This window comes from Gracilinanus agilis, chromosome 1 (assembly GCF_016433145.1).
Source record: "Gracilinanus agilis isolate LMUSP501 chromosome 1, AgileGrace, whole genome shotgun sequence".
In the NCBI taxonomy this organism is placed as follows: Eukaryota; Metazoa; Chordata; class Mammalia; order Didelphimorphia; family Didelphidae; genus Gracilinanus; species Gracilinanus agilis.
The window spans coordinates 233,016,580-233,031,723 of record NC_058130.1 but is presented as its reverse complement, the minus strand read 5'-3'; positions in this window follow the sequence as shown (position 1 = coordinate 233,031,723).

Below are 15,144 nucleotides of genomic sequence, written 5' to 3'. Positions count from 1 at the left end.
TACCCTAAGAGTTATGTCCCTAGCTTTTGGGCTTCTCATTCCCACTTCTCTATTCTTCGCCCCTTGTTTATGGTTCTATAAATAACAAGGCAATTTCCTTTTGTTATAATGAAGACTCTTTATCTCAAATAATACGTAAGCTTGAACCTCTAGGGATTTGGGCCATCAACTATAGTATGGCTACCTACCCTGGATGCTCCCACAGAAGGCAGAGATGCACCACATAGAGAATATCTCTATTAGCCACTGTTATACTCTGTGATTAGCAAAAAAAATTGTTAAAGCTGTTTCTTTTGGGACTAACCTGTTCTTCATCTGAACTCCCCTGAACTATAAAAGTACTTAACCAAGTTTCCCTTAGGTGTTACTTCTCTGCTGGTAGACTGCCCAGTTGGAGTCTCTATAACCTGACTCTCTTCTTTGCTAACAGGGGCCATGTTCATTAAGACTTGTTTCTTTTTCATTTGAGTGATTGTCACTTATGTATCCCTCCATAGCTAGTCAAAAACAATCGATGCTTATTTTCATTATTTACTAGCCAAATACACTCACTTCCTTTCTACATATGGGCCATGTATCTCTGTTTCCTGATGTATGCAATGCAATACGTTAAATTACTCTCCTTCAAGGTTACAAGGACAATTTGCAGGGAGGAGAGAGATATTCCCTCTCTCATCTCCATCTCTCCACTTGCATAGGGATCTCCTCTACAGGACTCCTCTAGCTTTCAATATAACTGAAATTTGCCCAAGTCTTAGTTATTTACAACCCCTAGAGGTGTGGCTAATTTGTTTACTGAACCAATAACATTGTTCAATCCTTGCCTTAATGAGAAAGGTATTTGCACCTCATAAAGGGATCATATTTATATGCATAGAAGCATCTTTATAGCTAAACACCTCATTAACATTTCCTGATTACATTCCCTTAACAACTATTTCACAAAACAAATATTATATGGGATCATCCCACTCCACAGTCCCATGTAACAAATATTCCCAGAATAAAGTAGTAAATTATTTTACTTTTTGTTTGTATATGTAACCCTTGGCTTCCAGGTGACTACCTTGGGAGTGTGAGCATAGAAACATCAGAGCTTCGAAATGGTGAATCAACAACAAAACTATTTACCAGTTTTGAATATCTTTAAAAGATAATCTATCTTACACACTGCACAGGAAGTAGCATGATGAGCAGAATTTAAAAGTTTTTCTAATTTCTAGGTATCTGGTTCCCTGACCCCTGCCTTGGCCTCCTTCTTTCAGAATTCTAGTGTATTGAAGAATGGTGTAAATTGATAGATGCTCATAGATGGTAGATAGATGGTAGAATAGTGCTCATCACTAGCCCCTTTCCCTTTCTGCTCACATGGGTGGAAGAAAAAAATTGGAGTAAAGGAAATTTTAATTTAATTATTTCTTCAAAAATCTACATAAATTGAAAAAATAGAACTGCCCAAATCTTCATGGATTACCAGTTATGTTAGCAGGTCAGCCTTTGACTAACTTGCATTGGAGAGTTATTTGATCTTAGTGAGTTGAAACCCTATTGCTAGTCAAAAACAATCAGTGTTTATTTTCATTATTTACTAGCCAAATACACTCACTTCCTTCTCATAATAGCATGCAGGTCCCTGTCTATGACCAGAAACAAAAATCTTGTTGCCCTACACCTTTGTGACCTGCATTGAAAGAGATTTGGGAAAAGGTATTGATCCCTAAATAGAGACAGGAGACCAGCTTCAAATGAGGAAAAGATGGTGGGGGGCATGTTGTCTGGAAGTTGATATCCTTTATTTTATTTTCCAAAAGCAGTAGAGAAATACTGAAATCATGCCATAATTGTATATTATCAGCTTTGTAAATATACATATTTTGTGGCACAAATACTACAAATAATAAAATAAAGTTTTCATAACCATTTTGTAAAATTAACTAATTTGACACTCTCTCCTATAATAACTTTAATTATTGAGAGACAATATTTTTTAATTTTAAAATAATTTATCATCGACTGGTTAAGTCCTCCTAATTATGGTCAAATGATTCTCTTGACAATTAAAAGACAATGGAAACTCCTGGCCCAGGTAGCTTTTTGCATTTTGGAGAGCTCATTTTTCAGCTCCTTTTTTGAACATCCCAAGATATTTCTGACTAGTAATCAGATAATTAGGAGGCAATTCATCAAACCTTCATCTCTTCCCCACCCCAAGAGGCAAAGGTTTGCACGTATACCAGAAAAATATCATTGTAGAACGTTCTTGTTAGCCAGAATCTGTGAAAAGACTGATTACATTTCTAAGGACAATGACAACGCAAAAATCTATAGTCTGGATGGAGCTAGGTCCAAGACCTAACTCAGAAATTCTCCCTAATATACGAGAACTGATTTGGGGCCTTTAGAATCGAGAACCTTGATTCAAAATAATATAGCATATGAAATATAAATTCTCAAAATCCATATTTCTGAGGTAGACAGGACAGGTTATTATTAACCAAGAGAACGTCAGTTTCTTGAGGGCAGGAACTATTTTTTCTTTCTTTTTTAACTCTGAATTCCTAGCACCTGGCACAGTACTTCATTCATTCTACATCCCTAATAAATTCATAATGAAATGTACTAAGTGACAAATGAAGAAATTAAAGTCCAGATTATCTAAGTAGTTCCTCCAAGATTCTTCCAAAATGTGTAGTTGGTAAATGGTAAATCAAGAAGTGGAACCTAAGCTTTGTATTCAGCCTTGTGTTCTTTTGGTGGTGCTAGATTCCTCAGACCTTGCTGAAATCAGCAAATGTTTTGTCTCAGAAGAGTTAGGAGATTTGGAATTAGAAAAAAGGCAAAGGAAAGCATTTGTATAAAATGACCAGCTCAGACTTTTCTATAGAACAGTAGGAAAGTTAATGTAAGCATTAACAAACTTTTCACTCAAAGGAAAGTGAGTTACTTTATTTCATTTGCAATATAAACACAAATCTGTCAGTCCTAAGAGCACACTCTTTGACAAGAATATCTTAAGAGTACATGTTTCTAGAAGGATTGACAGTGCTACTTACTTTAAAGTATTCACACTTTATCCTTTGTATATTTTATGATTTTCTTTGGGAAAATGGAAATAATTCTTGGTTTTTATCTCTGAGAGAGTCAACATACTTTTTATTTAATTATTTCTTCAACAATCTATATAAATTGAAAAACAACAGAAGTGCCCAAATCTAATATTCATGGATTGCCAGTTATGCTAGCAGGTCAGCTCTTGACTAAATTGCATGGGAGAGTTATTTGATCAAAGAAGAGTATTTTGGAAGAATCTGGTACTGAGAACTAGGAGCTGGGATAAGTTATTGTGGAATCTAGTAAAATAATCTTTTAGAGTCAGCATGGCCTATTGGAGAGAGAGAGCTGGCTTGTGAGTTAAGAATACCTTGGTTCAAATCCTGTCTCTCACATATACTCTTTATGTAATTCTAGCTAATTCTCTACAGGAAAGCTACTAAAGCTTTAGGTTGCATGACAGCAGCTTCTCTGGATTGGATAAAGGAATTCTTTATGAGGAGATCCCTATCACTACCTACATCACAGATTTGGCCAAATAAAACTGACTACGGGAGTTCATCAAACTTAAGCTTTTCTTCCAGATCGTGGGTTGATCAGAACATAAAAAGAAAAATCTAAACCCAAAGTAGCACAATAGCACTTAGAAGTGTAGGGGGTTATTATCTGAAGGCTGGAGGGGTTATCATCTGAGAGGAGTTATCTGCCCAAGGACACGTATGTACCAAGTGACAATGTCAAGATAAAAGAGCATCTACTCTAACTGTCTCATTTTACAGATTAGACCCAAAAAGTTTATATTTCAATTGAAGGCAAGTAGGTAATAAATCTCAGTGTCAGAACTGTAGCCAAGGTGCTCCTTCCCTTCTACTGTCATAATATCTCACATTTCACTCCTAGCTACAAAATGGCATGGACCCCCATCACTAGCCCAGGCTTTCCATTGGAAGGTGGAATTGCTGAAAGAACACATTCAACAAGCTTCCAAAGACCCGGGGCGCAAAGAACCTTTCATCATAGTCAGATTCCATAGCTATAAACATTACTGGATCCAGGGTACCAAAAGAGCCTAGCCACAAATAGACACAAAACTCACAGATGCAAATATTAAAACTTACTACTTTTTCTGGAAGGAGAGATAATCATTTGAGCTATGGTTGTCATGTGGATTATTCTCAGGATACTTTAGACCCTAAAATGTGCTGCCCAATTGAATCCAGGAGAATCACTTAACTCTTAACTTTGTTCTAGAAATTGCAAAATCTTGAATTTGCATAAAAGTTTGCATAAAATGCAAAAGACCTGTTGGCTCACCTTCTTTCTCTTTAATACTGTGTTTTCCAGAAGAATAAAATAAATGCAGGAGAAATCAAAGGTCTCATCTCTATGCTGGTAAAGTTTGAACCTAAGTTCTTTTCAGATATATGTATTATATTCATTGCATTCTTTTTTGATGAATGTTTATAGAAATGAAGCAAAGAACTCATTGAAAAAGCAAATTCAAAAGATTATGAATTAGCCATTAGACAGCCAACAAGGTGTGCCTTTTACCTTTGGCAGGTTGATGATAAGCACATTTATCGGTACAGAGATTTATATATCTATACACATATGTGTATGCATGCATATATGTACATACACAAATATATGACTCTCTTGTAGATAAACTATTATCTTTGAAGACCTCATTGTAATGATTGAGATACAGATAGATATGCCTGTGTGTGTACCCACACACTCACACACACATATATATCTACATATATATTTATATAATATGTGTATTTTCACATATATATGAATATGCATGTACATGCATGTAGTGGATAGAATACTGGGCTTGAAGTCAAGAAAACTTGAGTTCAAATTCAGCCTCTGATATTTAATATCTCTGTGACTCTGAGCAAATCACTTAACCTCATTTTGTCTTAATTTACTCATCTATAAAATCAGGATAATAATAATTGTATCTACCTCCCAGGGTTGTTGTGAGAATAAAATGAGATAACAACTGCAAAGTTCTTAGCATAGTACCTGGCACATAGTAAGTGCTATATAAATGTTAGCTATTTTACAAATATTATTATTAATGTATACATCATGTATATGGCTACATATAAATATGTACATATGTGGAATTTCATAATTCCTCTTTGTTGAATATAGGCACTCTTGTTACAAAAAGATCTGTTCCCTTTAAGAAGTCAAGGTATAAAATGATTAGTAGCATTATGTCATTTATCATCTATCTTATCTTGAGAAAGAATTTGGAAAGAATTTACTTTTTATACTTATAAATTAATGGTATCTTTTGGCTTATATATTCATTTGCATATTTAACTTTCACTTAAAAGATATAGATTTTTTTTCTAAAGCCCTTACCTTCCATCTTAGAGTCAATACAGTGTATTGGCTCCAAGGCAGAAGAAGGATAAGGGCTAGGCAATGGGAGTTAAGTGACTTGCCCAGGATTGCACAGCTGGGAAGTATCTGAGACCAGATTTGAACCTAGGACCTCCTGTCTCTAGGCCTGGCTCTCAATCCACTGACCTACCCAGCTGCCCCCAAGATTTTTTAAAATGAAAAAAAATGTTCATCAATAGAATACAGTATTCTATACAAGTCCTTCGAAACATTTCCACAGTGAAGGGACGGAGGTGAATTTTTGAATTTATTCTAAAAAAAAAAGTTTTATAACCATAATTACTGTATTCAGATGTGTTTCTTTGTTTTCCTTTTTTATAGTCAAATGTATTGTTCTACTGGATTTACTTAATTTTATTTCATATCAGTTTATGTAAATCATTTTATTTCTCTAAATTGTATAGTGATTATTTCTTATAATATCACGATTCCATGTTTTTTTGCACCATAATTTTTAGCCATTTTAGTTTCGAAATGATGAATACCAATCTTATTTCCAATTCTTTGCTACCACAAAAAACTGCTAATTTGAGTATTTTAGTTTCTATAAGATTTTACTATTCTGTCTCTTATATTGAAAAGCAATAGGATCTCTGGATCAAATGGTATGCATATTTTTAGTCACATTGTTAGCTTAATTACAAATTACATTTCTGGATCCCAGAGCTCAGCACAATGCTTCTCACATAGTTGTAAGGCATTTAATAAGTGCTTCTTGAGTGACTGAACGATTAAACCAATTCAAAACTCCACCAACTGTGTCTTAGTGTTCTGATCTTTCCATAGCCTGTCGAACATTGATTATCTACATCTTTTTTTTTATTTTAATCAATTTGCTTCCTGTGAAATAAAATCTCAAGGGTTAAGTTGTATTGCTTTTAACATTAATAACTTAGGACAGTCTTTATATGTTTATTAATACTTTTCTACTCTTGAAAACCATTATTCATAACTTTCCACTAGTTGTCCACTGAGGAATGGTTCTTATTCTTCATATTTGTGGACACATATTCTACTTAATTGTAAATAAACTGGAACAGATAGGGTTAAACCTTTGGAAAAAATGCTTGCAAGAGTCCATATAAAAGAAATAGTGTACCATAATGGAAAGAAAAATATTGGATCAGGAGTTAGGAGAAATCCGAATATATATACTAACTGACATTAGCCTTGTTACTTAATATCTGAGACTCATTTTTAAATTTATAAAGATAATGATACTTGCACTATTCAAATCACAGAGATAGATATTGTAAATAAAGTATTTGTGATCCTTAAAGTTCTTTAAAATGGGTGTACTTGCTGCTAAGAAGACAGAATATTATAGCAGTTTATTAAGGATTTGCAATGAATAACTTATGTATCTAGAAGTCATATTTTGTTGTTGCTTTTTAAAAGATTGATTATGTGATATTTTGAGGTATACTTTGAAAAGACAAATTCTGTCTCTTTACTGGATTGTTCTTCTGCATGAATGTAGCCAGGCAAATTTCCAAAAGTTGGGAACATTGTAGATCCATAGATCTTAGGCCAGGAAATTCAAGGATATAGTATTAAACATATTATTTGCAAAAATTTTGAAAAGGACATTGTGGTCCCCCAAAACTCACATTAGTTTATAAAGAACAAGTCATTTTATGTTCATTTGTTTTCTTTTCTTTTCTTTCTTTTCCTTTTTTTTTTAAAAAGTGATCTTAGATTATTAGATTGGGTGAACTACTGTAATATAGCATGCCAAATTTTCAGGAAAGCTTTGGTTAATGATTCTCCTACTATGCTTCTAAACGAGATGGAGAAATGTATAATAGAGAATAGTATAGTTAAGTAATTAAATCCATTTAGAATTAGTTTAATAACTGGACCTCAAAGATTTAGCTTTATTTATTAGGTTGATGTTGAACTGGAGAGAGGTCTCTAGTGCCTCAGAGATTTGTCTTCTGCTCTGTACTATTCAACATAATAGCTGACATTTATATAGAATTGGAAGGGATTAGAATTAAAATGAGAAAAGGATCAGGTTCTGTATTCAACATAATACTATAAAACTTTAAGATTTATATAATATTTTACCTATATTATCAATTTGATCCTCACAAAATCTCTGTGAAATAGGTGGCATTACCTTTATTTTGCAAGTTAGGAACAGTCAGAAAAGTTAAATTATTTGCTCAGTCATATAGGAAGTATGTGAAACAGAGTTTGAACTCAGGTATTTTTACCTGCTTTTTCATGAGTTTAAATCTGATTTCAGACACTTACTGACTGTGTGATCTGGGCAAGGCACTTAATCCTGTCTGCCTCAGTTTGCTCATCTGTAAAATTACCTGGGAAAGAAATGGCAAACCACTGCAGTATTTTTGCCAAGAACATTCCAAATGGGATCAGATAGAGTCAGAAGGGACAGATGAACAACAATTCCTGCCTTTAAGTTCAACACTTTATTTCCTCTACATAATCTAGCTTTCCCCCATAATTGTATTAATGACTTAAATGAAGATAGATGGCATGCCTATGAAATCTGCAAATGACCCAAAGTTCAGACATATTGAAGGACAGAGCAAAAATTCAAGTGAATCTTGCCATGTTAGAATGATGGGCCAAAATAAAAGAAATGCCCTACTAAAAATTCACCGATGAATTCTAATTAATATTAAAATTATTTCAACATTTAAATGATTCCTCTGAACTAGGAGTGTATTTTATTTTTGCATGCAAAAGATTCCTGGGGAAAGTGAGCTTAGACTTAAAATGGTAGTGTGAGGCACATATGTAGTGATAAAGTGTGTACATCATAAGTCCTGGTTACTATAAGTCCTTTTTTGCCTTTGCAGAGTCATCATTAAGTTCCCTCAGGTATAATAATTCTCAGCCAGAATTTTTCTTTGTAGGATCTGTAGCAGACACAATCTTTCTAATACAGGGGCTCAGATTTGTGAAGCTGCACCAATTCTTATGTGATTATTTTTTTATATCCATTGATGGGTTCTTCTTAGTCATTAGACATTATCAGTCTTATGGCCACTGTTTACACTTTTAGTGGCTACTATAGATCTGGTTATGAAGAGGAGTGGAAGAGAAAGACAGAGATGACAGAGAGAGAGACTGAAAGCTACAGAAACAGAATCAGAGGCAGAGAAATTCTCTTTCCTGCCTTCGTATGGGCAATTTCCTCCTAGAATGCTTTCAGTATTAGATTCAATCACCATTCAACCTACTAGCAAGAAACTAGCTTGCTGTTTTTATATGTAACCCAAATGTGTTTCTGATTCTTTCAGCCACTCAAAAGTTATTTCCAGTGTGGCAACATCTGTCTTTATCCAATTATCAAAATAGTTTATTCCTTGCAAATTGATTAAGAATTTATTTGCACCTTGTTACACTTTTAATTGATTTGATAGAATTGTCTTGGCCTTCTGTAAATAATTGGAGTGGCAGTAAAAGCCTTTTCATATCAGAAATTATTTTAAAATTTTTTCAAGAGTTACGTTAAAGAAATATGGGATTTTACCTTAAATAAACCTTTCTAATAGTACTTTATTTTTCTTCTCATCATCTACTGATGCCCACCCAAGAAAAGAAGATAGCCTCCATGACTGAAAGTGAAAGTAATAGGGCAAAGCCTTAAACTTACTGATTTGCTGGCTAAGTAAGAAGCAGAAAAAAATAAAAGGCTCACAAATAACAATAGTATTTACAATAAAATTGTTTCTTGGTTGTATAAAAGGAACTTTAAAATATTTGTTTTTGTCCTTGTCATTTTTTCTTCTTATCCCTTCACTACAACATAGCTAAATAGGAAAGAGTGTGTAATTGTCAAAAATTCTCTACTATCATCAGAAGTTTACTTTTTTTGCCTAACCTATGATTTCATTGGTTAAAGGAGTCCTCTGTGATAAAATTTCTCCAATTATGAATATTAGTACATTCTCTGCGGTTTATACAGTTTCTGAAGGGCACTAAAAGTTTAATTGGCTTGTCTTGGGCTTCATGGGGGATATTGGGGAAAAATAACATTTTTGGTGAAGATATTTTATTTACAAATTACATGTAATAATAATTTTCCACATAAACTTTCTGAAGTTATATGATGCGACTTGTTTCCCTCCTGCTTCCCAGAGCTGATAAGCAATTTGATCTGGGTTGTACATGTATTATCATTCAAAATGTTGTTTATTTCTGTAAGAGAATGCCCATATAAAACTAAAATCCCAAAATAAAAACCCAAATAAACTAAAGTAAAAAATCAGGTTATTTGATCAGCAAGGAATGACTCCCAATAGGATCCATGAATTATATTTTAAAATATATGCAAATCCAAATTGATGAATTTCATCCATAAGTTCTCCTGAAGATGTGTCAAAAAGTAATACTAAATGCTAAAAACTACAAAGTACTGATGCCGCTCCTGTCAAGGTCAGAAATGAAGAGCCACCACTAAATTTACAAAGGATTTGATCATATTGGAACTCCTCCCTCAAATTTAGCAGTTTTGCTTTTTAAGCAAGTGCTGAATTTAAAAATAATATTATTTCCATTATTTTTAAAGCCATAAAAATATTTAAACCAGCATACTAATGTTGCCAAAGACTGAGGAATCCCAACTATATAGAGAGAGGAATGCCTATTTTCTGCAATGTTGGGACCACAGAGACCCTTGTTTGCTGAAAGAAAATCTCTGCACTACATTTCCTAGAAGGTTGTATATAACCTGCAGAATCATATTCCATATTCATTTTGTACTCTGAATAAAAGGAATCCCAATCTAGAAAGTTGAAACAATGCTATGAACTTCGTAAATCAGTGATGGCAATTGCTGAGAAGATTTACCAGAGGACAAAAGTGGTAGTGGAGATGGGGCTAGTAGCTATGCAGAGAGAAAATAGGAATATTTATATAAGGCTGTTTGTAGGATTGCTCATTAAGTATTGTATGCTTCATCTTATCTCTGAACTTCCCGAATGTTTCCCAGTAAATTTCTTCTGGAAAAGCAGGAGAGGCTTGGATCAATTCTCTTGTCAATAGACATCTTTTCCAAGAAAGCTAGAATAGTCTCCAGGGATATTCTCTTTTCAACATTTAGGTCTCACCAAAAAGACTCATAAGGTTACCTAAATCCCGGGACATGACCATCTCACGGAAGATCAAAACATAAACAAAACAAAACCAGAAATGCCACCAGGGGCATGGACTTTCCTAGTTGAGGTTTGTTTGTTTTTTTTCCAGTGGGTATAATGTAGGTGATGCCATGATACCCAGGTGGAGAAGATCTAGCATCACTGGAGATCTCAGTTACAAGATGTCACTGGAAAGGCCGAAAGAATAGACCAAACCAAAAATTATCTATTGCTTTATCTTATTCATCTCTCCTCCTTCCTAAAGATAATAATACTGTGGTCATATCTCAAAACAAAAAGTCCTTTTATTTCTGGGTCTTCAAATGACAGTAAATAAGTCACTAAACTCTCATGTGGTAAGTTAGAATCAGCTATAAAACTCTCAATATGCATTATAGGATACCATTCAATATTATAATTTCCTACCTATTTAATTGTTGCTCTGGCAAATCAACATATCTATAATATATCTGTATATTCATGACAATTAATTTAATTTTTCTTAAATTCTAGTAGATCTTTTCTCAGCCATGTCTTCTGTGATCAGTGGAGATCTAGTATAGAGAATCTATATTTTTAAAAAGGGGACCACATTGCAAATTTCTTTGGGATAATTTTGACTAGTAATCACTAAGGAAAAATACTAGAAAAAATAAGTTACTTTCTAGAATCTCTATGTTCAAGACACTTAAAAATCACAAAAAGATTGCTTCAGGCAGAAAGTTAAATAAAAAGGGGGTTGTATTGTTTGAGAGACACTTATGAGCTGTGTGACTACAAACCTCTCAGAGACAGTTTTTCTTCTCTGTAAATTGAAGATAACTTCATTGAATTGCCTACACCACAGGATTTTTGCAAAGAAGAATCTTTTATAAATAGGAGATGGCTTTTTAAATTCAAATTATATAAAAATGGACCAAGTTTCATAACTTCCTGTCCAATATTAAATGTACCTATGCACATGTGTCAACATATATGCATGTATGTACACATATACATGTATGTATGTACACATAAACAAAGATATATTTATACACATGTCATAAATGTGTAATATCTGGGTATGTATGTAAGGCATAGATAGATGTGTATATTATATGTGTTTTATATGTATAAATGTATTTTGTGTGCCCCATTGTGTGTATCTACATATGGATCTATAGATATGTTTATCTTGGTTCTTTATTATTGGAAAAGGTTAAGACAGAGATTGAGATAAAGACTATATTTCCAAATTTATTTTCCAAGTTATTGGGTCATGGTGGCATGAGAGCGAGAGCAGGGTATAACTTCAGGAGCCAGTTATTCAGGTAAAGATGCTAATATCTATCCACTAGACCTCCTTTTTTTTAAACAATAGCTTTAAAATACATGTAATCAGGGTTGTGTTTGATCTAAATTTTGTATCTACCCAATTCCTTCTATATAGTAAATGATTAATACTTGATTTTTATTTCTTTTTTCTTTCAATGGCCAGATTTGAAATCAAATCAATCTCTCGTACCATTACTTGATCCTGAAAACATTCATATCAAATTAATTATCCTATTTCTTAATTCATCATACCTCTTTATGCCCCCTGGGTGAAAATTATCTTAAGAAGGGTGTGTGTCTTCACAAACAAGGGATCTGTTTATACATTTAATAGGTGTTATCAACCCAGGAACGATTGTCATATTAAATTTTAGAACCCAGATCACCATGGCTTTTGACTTAAGGAGAAAAACCATATTACTGGGCACAATTTTGTTCACAGTCTGTATCAAAGACTATGACCTCCAAAATCAAAATATATCTTTGAGACTGACACATAATCTAAAGGATATGATGTGCTATGCCAGACACAAAAGATGTACATGGATTAATATTAGTACTGCTGAACTCTATAATATGGCCATTGATGAGCTACAAAAAGGAAGACTGAAATCTAGAAACCCATTCAATAGTTCAGCATAAAATAAGTTTTTATTTGAGCTGAAAATTCTTTTGGTTCCCTTAGGATTCAAGACGGATATGTTGGGAAGGAGAGCAATACAGTATTATCATTTTATTAATCCTAAACTGGCATTTATATAGTACTTTAAAGTTTTCAAAGATATTTACACACATCTCTCTAGAGCCTCAAAACAACCCCATGAGTTAAATACCATAGGCAGGATGGAAGATAAAGAACTTGAAGGGCCATATATTCTTCCATCCAGTCACACTCACCTCTTTGCTGTTTCACAGACAAGACTCTCCATCTCTCATTTCTAGTGCATTCTAAGCTATCCCCTATACTTAAAATGTACTTCCTCCTCATCTCTACCTTCTTATTTCCTTTAGGACCCACATAATATCTTCTAAAGGAAGTCTTTCCCAAACCATTTTAATTCTAATGTCTTCGCTCTGTTAATTATCTCCTATTTATCCCATATGTAGTTTTTCTGATATATAACATCAACCTCAATGTTAATCAATTCATTATTCATATCACTTGATAATGAATGGGAAGGTATGGAACAACCCTAGGAGAAACTCGTGACCAATAGCATTAGAACTAATTCTTCTGGATTACTTCTACAACTTTGTGGGTTAAACATAGCTGGAAGAGTCCTAGGTATGCAGTTTACCAGTATGAATGGGGGTTTCAGATAAAAGCACCAAAGCTAATACTGGACAAGTATAGTTGCATTAGGTCCTCATCCTTGGGCAATCTGACAGCACAGAGAAATGGGTTATCCTATGTAAATAGTCCTCATACATATAGTCCTTTTGTGACTTGAGATGCCAGAGTCAGACTGGGAACCTAGATAATTAACTGAAGAGCCCAGAAAGAGGAACACTGCCAACTTTAGCTAATTTAATAAGGAATATTTGCATCCTTAATATTCCACCAAACAATGCCATCCATGTACAACAGCCACTTAAACCATTTCTATAGGTAGATGTTATTTCCAAAGAACATGCCATTAATTTATTAACATTTAATCACATACCTCTGATCTGCATGGGACAAGTACAAAGGGCAAAGAATAAGCTCATTTGGCCAATCTAAATAGCTTAGCTATTCTCATTTCTCTGACCAAAGAGAATATATATATATATTACTGCTTTGTTAGTCACCACACTTCTAGGAATCTGTTAAGTATCTATTTGTTAACTGACATTGAGATGAATTTTTATTATACTAATGCCAACAATTATTTATTTTTAATTCATTTTTTATATTTTCATTTATCCTTGGAAATATTTTACTGAATATTAAATTAGAATTTTCATTTGAAATGGTGACACTGACCCTGATTCTATTTGATTGCAGCAACAGTTTCACTGTCTTACTTACCTCTCTTCTGTCATGTATTCTACTGAAATGGTCTCTGCGCTAGAAAGAACCAAGGCATTCAGAACAGATGGCACCACCTTCACCTGCCTGGCCTGAAAAAACAAACCATTCCTCTAGGACTTCTTTTGTGACAAAACCCAGTTCATATAGTAGTTTGCCACAGTGACCTGGATAGATGGTTACACAGAGAAAATAAATATTTGTGACTCATTCAAAAACTTGCTTGTGTTGGTAAGAACTGTCAATATAAAATGACTTGCTACTTCATTCAGTGATAAATCCCTTAGAAAATGCTAGAGAAAAGAGGTTTGTTGATTTGTAGGGTACTTTTCAGCCAATAATTACAATAAAATACTAGCTACTGACAACTTTAGGTTTATAGAATAATAATATACTGATTGATCTTTTACAAATCATCACTCAAAATGGTTAGTAGTTCAAGGCTACAGGGAACAACAACAACAACAACAACAACAACAACAACAACAGCAACAGCAGCAGCAGCAGCAGCAGCAACAACAACAACAACAACAACAACGCAACTAAAAATCTTGGCAACAACTCCAACCAAAACATTTCCTTTAGCAATAGACAGAGAAGATACAGTGGAAAGAATGCTAGCTTTGGGGTAAAATTACCAGAATTTAAGTCCACAATCTGCCACTTAACTTCGTAGGACCATAGGTAAATTTTGTGATTGTCTAAACCTCAACTTCTTTATTCTTAAAATGAGGGAGTTGAATTAACTGGCCTTGAAGGTCCCTCCCAGCTCTAAAATTATTTTACGATTAAAAGCAAAGGAGTCTGAATTGAACTGAGTCAACTTATGTTTTACTAAGTTTAGAGCTATAAAATTTGTATAAATAGACCTCCTATTTGTGAATTGTCTTGCCATAAGATCAAATGGTGAATTGTTATGTATAGTCAAAATTGATAGAATTAGTTAGAAACCAATAGAAAAGGGAGCAGTTATTTGTGACTAACATTTTAGTTGATTTAGATTTTTAGTGCCCTTTGCTTTGGTTAAGCCACTTGATCCTTCCAACAATTCTATGATTAGGTGCTAATTTTTGCAGATTAAGAAAATGAGGCAGACAAAGGTTAAGTGACTTGCCCAGAATCACACAGCTAACAAGAGTTAGAGAAAAGATTCCAATGCTGGTCTTGCTGCTTCCAAGTCCTATAGTCTATCCACTGTCCCAACTAGCTTCCCATGAGCATCATAAAGAC